The sequence below is a fragment of the Ostrea edulis genome, chromosome 2 (assembly GCF_947568905.1).
Source record: "Ostrea edulis chromosome 2, xbOstEdul1.1, whole genome shotgun sequence".
Lineage (NCBI taxonomy): Eukaryota > Metazoa > Mollusca > Bivalvia > Ostreida > Ostreidae > Ostrea > Ostrea edulis.
The window spans coordinates 51,387,088-51,393,671 of record NC_079165.1 but is presented as its reverse complement, the minus strand read 5'-3'; the positions used below and the strand labels follow the sequence as shown (position 1 = coordinate 51,393,671).

The 6,584-nt window shown below is 34.8% G+C and overlaps 1 long non-coding RNA gene across 1 annotated transcript; it reads right to left on the bottom strand.

Annotated features, from left to right (window-relative positions):
- Positions 1-4,755: 4,755 nt before the first annotated feature.
- Positions 4,756-6,138, bottom strand: LOC130051785 (uncharacterized). Its single transcript, XR_008800023.1, has 2 exons — positions 6,099-6,138; positions 4,756-5,395 (listed from the first exon to the last, which is right to left on the bottom strand). It is a non-coding gene; the product is annotated as an uncharacterized LOC130051785 (long non-coding RNA).
- Between the last annotated feature and the right edge of the window lie 446 nt (positions 6,139-6,584).

The window sequence follows — 6,584 nt, the reverse complement described above, 5'->3', positions numbered from 1 at the left end:
GACTTTCCGTTAAGTAGGAGTAGCGATAACAAGGTTTTCGACGCGAGTCTCCGAAATTCACAGAAGGGTCAAAGTTCAAAGTTGTAATGCATACTATCAAAACCAATCAAAAAGTCAATACTTACCCATATAATATTTCAACGCTATCTTAAGCAGGAAAGAGAGTATAAAAAGTGCTATTTTTTCCTCTTTTCTGATGACCTTGACCTTTGACCTTGACCTAATTTTCAAGGTCAAAGGTCACCGATCCTATTCCAGTTGGTCCCATGTCTCTACGACAAACCGTTCTCAAGCTCGACATATTTTACGAATAAATTGCAAAACATAAAGAGGCATTAACTCCCTTTAGGGGACACCGAATCCCTTCATTTTAAATTCTTCCCTTCTACTAATTACCCTCTATGTTTTAGAAAAGGTTTTATCCTTCTATCATTTATGGTTACAAAGTAGAAGTGCTAACAATGATTTCTGCGAAAGGTCCAATAACTCCGTAAGGGGTCAAAGGTCAATTAGGCAGGGTGAACTGTATTCGTTTCTCAGGGAGTACTATATGATGGACTATAAAGTTTTTCGATAAGTCTTAAGACGAAAATTTTTTTTGACGGCAGGAAAATAATAATAAACAGAACAATAACAATAGGACTTTCCACAGAAAGGTGGAAAGCCCTAATAATAATAGAGGAAAAGAAACATAAGAATCACTATAAGGTCTTCCGTTGAGACGGAAGACCTTAATAATAAACAGTAGAATCACTAGAAGGTCTTCCGTTGGTAACGGAAGACCTTAATAATAAGAAACAGTAGAATCACTATAAGGTCTTCCGTGAAGAACGGAAGACCTTAATAATAATAATAAGAAACAGTAGAATCACTATAAGGTCTTCCGTGAAGAACGGAAGACCTTAATAAGAAACAGTAGAATCACTATAAGGTCTTCCGTGAAGAACGGAAGACCTTAATAAGAAATAGTAGAATCACTATAAGGTCTTCCGTGAAGAACGGAAGACCTTAATAATAATAACTAGAAACTTGTTGCCATGGCAACAAGAAGTTCTTCCGTTCTTTCCGTGTCCAGTAGATAACCTTAAATTCTTCATTTGTTATAAAGTGGGAAAAAAATATTCGAATAATCTGGGGATTGAACCCGGGTCGCCCGCATGAAAATCCACTACGCTAACCATTAGGCTAGCGAGGACCATCACTTCAAAATGAAAATTACGAATATCTAGAGTTTGGTTTTTATGAAGACAAAAATGGAAAAACAAAATTTTGCTAAGTCGAACTCTACAGGTGTGACCTGCCATTTCTGCAAGAAAAATGGTCATGTGAAAAAGAATTGCTTAAAGTATCAGAGTATGATGGAAGACAGAGTGCATGTCAACCCACATCAAGGGTTTACCCCTGAAAAAAAAAGACCACCAGGATGCTAGGAAGAAAAAGGACAATTCTACAAATCGAACAGGTTTAAGCCGAAAAGCTAGTGAAGCTGGAAGATTTATTGAGGCAATCATGAATGACTTTAAGGTAAAATTACTTGTAGATAATGGTGCAACACTCCGCATAATTTCACCCGACATATTGCAATCTATACTAAATGATCCAAATCTAACACTTGCACAAATCGATCAGCCCATTCTAATGGCGGACCATACTGCCTTAACGGTAGAAGGCTCTATTTCGATGTCCCTAGCAGTATCAAACCTTGAATTTAACCAGACGTTAGCTATGGCAGACACTGGTATTGATGGCATACTTGGGCTTGATTTTATAAGAAGCAATGATTGCTTAATTGATCTGCCTAATTCTTCTATGATAATAGCAGGTGAAGCTTGCTGTCGAAGGAAAAATTAGATGTTGTAGAGAATCCTCAGCTGAGAATGTTAACATTCCATCTTACAGTGAGGTCTTTACCATGGGCAATGTTATACCACCTGTCTTTGTAAATGTACCACCACTTGGTATTATAGAATCCTCAGACCGACTCTTAGAATCTGACTGGTTTGGTGGCCAGAACATTGATAGAGGGCAACAAAGTAACCACAGGGCAAAGTTGTAGATGACCAATGTGTACATATGTAGCAAGAGCTGAAGATGATTATAAAAAGCATGTGTTGCAATGTGCTATGTGAACCTTCAATTGTACTTGCTGTAATTACAACAGTAACAAGGAAATCAATGTGAAGAGGCACGGGATAAGTCACCCTGGTATGACAGAAGAGCCCATCAAACTAGACGGAAACGAGATACTGCTAAGGAATCAAACTCCGCGCAGCAGTAAATCTGTGGAAGTGCAAGATGCGGAGCAGTCAGAGGAAAATGGTTAAAAGAGGACCATGATGTAATTGGCAATGTCTCAACTGACACGATAGTAGTGATGAAGGTAACACAATATATGACCAAACCAAGCAAGAGAAAAGTGCCATTAAAGATCAGTTATTCCGCCAGTAGAGTAATTCGGAAACAGACGACACCTGCCAAACCGTATGCTCCTCAAACCAAGATTCATCTTCCTTCCAGTAAGCCAGAGGTTGCCTCAAAGGAAGCTGTTAAGTGGCTGTCGCAAGAGGAAGCTATCCATGGCTAATGTTGGTATACAGACAGAAGTCAGTAAGAGGAGTGTCGTAACCAGACAAACTGAACGGTTTCGTGAGGGTGACATTGATGTTGAAGAGATGAGACAGGAGAAAGTTGAATTTTTAATTTTTGCCGTCTTTCGGTTGTGCTCAGGAGGAGTTGCACTGTACCTCAAATTGTTTTGCATTCTATTAAACTATTTTAAATTCAGTATTTATTCATTGTACTTACTGATCATACAAGCGGGACTCATGTCATCGGAGGCATGGGTAGCGTAATGATTCCGGATTTTTTAGGTCTAACGAAATAGATTCTTTCATTAGCCAATGTCACGTGATAAAAGGGTATAAATACCGAGCATCAGCAATCGTCAGTGTTGTTGGCGTTTAACCGAGGGAAGAAGACGTAGAAAACTGTAAGTTTTATAAACTAGATAAAGTATGATTCCTCGTCTGTTCATCATTTTAGAAAGAGAACTTGGAAGGACATTTCCGATCGACATATTTATAAGGCCTGTCACGGAGAGACTGACCTCAGTAGAGAGGCTATCCATAGTTAACGGCTGAATTGGCTGAACCGTCGTCCAGGTTACTGTGCTTACTGTCCGTCCTGAATTAGGTAATCTACAGTAAGTGCATTGCTTTAAGGGCTATCACATATACTGCCCGTCCTGAACAAGGCAGCACACAATAAATTTATTAATTCGAGGGCGACAGGGCTCAGTATTTCATTTAGAAATTAAGACATCTCAATGAATTGAATATTGTGATGATTATTGAATATTTGATTACAACCAAGGTAAGGTTAGTCAGTGTCTGTGAACTTTGGCAGGGCACTAAAATCATTAGTCTAATCAATAGGAAATCGTTATATATAAATATAGTTTTTAAATACATTTCTTTGGTTCAGCCCAATCCCTGGAATTGACAAAGTACGAATCTAAGGTCTAGTTAGTGTTTAGGCATATGCGTTGCAATATCATGGATTTATCTTTTCAGTATACATATTTGATAGTAAAATTTTGGTTTTTTTCACTCTGTTTTCTGGAAAAAAAGTTAACAAAATCTAGGATTGTAACTGAATTTGAGTAAAAGTGGGAAATTGTAAGTAATCTGGAAATTTTGTTCAAATGAATACCGATTGGTCACTGCGTCATAATTAGATATATTGTTATATTTCTTTCAAAAATTAGAACTTTAGATATGAAATAGGGAAAACTTTATATATATATATATATATATATATATATATATATATATAAACTCTAAACACTTTGTAGAAAGTGTTTAGAGTTTTTTCTGCATTTTACTTCCAAAAAAAAAAGACTATATATGTATATGTATATATATATATATATATATATATATATATATATATATATATATATATATATATAAAGTCAAAAAATAAAATCCAATACTCAAACTTTTATCTATAGCGCTTTCGCCCTGCGAGCTCGTCAGTAGATTTTTAAACAATGTAACAAGTTCCATTATGACGTCGTCCTCGTGACGTTATGTGGGCAACGTTAAACATAATACAGTCATGATTGTGACGACAGAACATTATACAATGTTAATGTTAGGCACTTTTAAAAATACAGACATACTTAAAACAGTTCAGTCTATAAGTTTTAAGCGCCTCTGAATTCCTGTACATTAAAGGAGACATTCTATGTAAAATGTACATATTAAATAACAGGAAGTAAAAATATTAACAGTTTAGTTTCGGCTTAAACAGTTTTATGAAATAGCTTTCCTTGGCTTTGCGTAATTGTTCATTTTCCTCTTTTACTTTGTAAAATGGTAAAATATAAAAACCGTCTTCCCCTCACGAATCAAAATGTCCGCTACACGGTGTGTTTCTTATTGTAGGATCTCTGATCTGTTGTTTATGTACACGAACACGGTCAGCCAATTTGGTTCCTGTTTGACCTATATAGTTTTCTCAACATGTAGGACACGTCATACAATAAAGTAGATTTTTAGATTTACACGTCATAGTTGAATTTACATTGAAGTTCATTCCGTTTTTGAAAGTTACAGAGTGGCCGGTTTGTATAAATTGGCAAGTACCGCATCGTGGAACCTTGCATTTGAAGACTGCTGGTTTTTCGTGGTTTTGATGTAAATTTGGCTTTAGTTATTTTTTTTTTCAAATTTGGTGGTTGACATCTGCTGTGGAGTATATCCGTGGGTTGAATGAGGTCATTTAATGTTTCTGATTGTTGAAGAATAGGGAATCACTACTTGGCTGTTTTGAATATGTTGTGATTTCTCGGGTTGTGTGTAAGAACGAAAGGAATTTTGTTGTTGGTTTCTTCATGTTGTTTAGTAGTTCGCAATTCTGTGATGGGAGTTTCTTTAGCCTTTTGTATAGCTGTTTCAATTAATTTTGGTGGATATTTCTGTCTGCATAAAAATATCTTAAGTTCAGATAATCTTGTATTTCTGCGATCCTCATCTATTACTATTGTGCAAATTCTCCGGGCCATGTTAAAAGAGATGTTTCGTTTGGTGAGAGATGGATGGCATGATTAAACATCAAATATTGATGGGAATCTGTATTCTTGTCGTAGAGATCTGTTATGATTTTCACCCCCTCCTTTACAATCAGGATGTCTAAAAATGGTAATTCATTTTCGTTAATTTCCATTGTATGTTATCGTGTAGGTGATTTAGCATGTTGTGGAAGAGTTGCAGATCTTGTAAAGATTTGGTCCAAAAAATAAAGCAATCATCCAAATAGCGTTTCCAGTTATTCTCAAGTACCCCATTTTAATCCTCGCCTAGAGTGCCAGGGGTCCCTGGATTGGACACATCTATAGCACAGTAATTACAAAATCATATACATATATGCATGTGTCAATTATTACACGTATTAAAGAAAATAATGTTATACAGTACATTATTGTGTATAATTAGAAACAGGGAAAAGTATTGGCTGCGATAATATTGTTAAATTCAGAAATTTGATTTCAATGTTTTATATAAGCAAAAAGAAAAAAGAAAAACATAGCTCAAGGTATTTTACTTCTACACAAGAGAATTCATTGTTTACTCTGTGCTACGCCACTAGAGGTAGGACACCTCAAATAATGGGTTTCTAGGTCATATAAAGGAGTTATCGTTACATAATATTATATAACATATATGAATATTCATAATGTACAGTGGATGCAAAATGGGGCTTATTCCTCACCTAGGGCACCATGAATTGGATACATTTATATGATACAAGTTCTAGGCATAATTAAGAAATTGTTTGAGAAAAGGAAATTTATTTTCACATGTTTTAAGAAGTATGATACTAACAAATTAAAAATTATAAACAGTTTTAAAAAAATACAAGATACATTATGTAAAAATCTAGGTTAGATTAATTCGATTTAAGATAGTCCATGTATAATGAAAGGATAATGAACAATTTTGAAGGATTTAGATCAACATAAAAGTTTATTGTTAAATAATGATGAAAGTGAAGCAGATGAAATTCACATGACTGGTAAATGATTAGAAGTTTACCTTTTTGCACTTAAGACTTTTTGGAAGAGTTGTCTGCCCTTTGTAAAAAGAAGAAAAATCTAATTTTCTTAAAATGTATGTGGTCGATGAGTAATTTTATTTCATATTTTCATTAAAAAAAAGTGTATGTAACTTTCTACCAAGAGATAAAATATTGTAATAAAACATGCTTTCCCCATATACTTCAATGTTAAATTCTAGGTGAAATAAATCAGGCAGTAAACAAAATTTTGAAAATTCCTATGGTGGATTATTTTTATTTGATGAACCCTTCAAAATGATACCATGATTACAAATATTCCACCATCCATTTATTAGATATGAAATATGGTCATTATACATCGAGTACCTTAACATTTCTTTAGAATGCGAGATATATTGAGATCATACACTTACAGATAATGAGGTATACTTTTGAAAGGACCAGAGCCACAAAGTACTAAAATTGGCCCTTTCACCAAAATAAATGAGACTTTCACAGTTGAT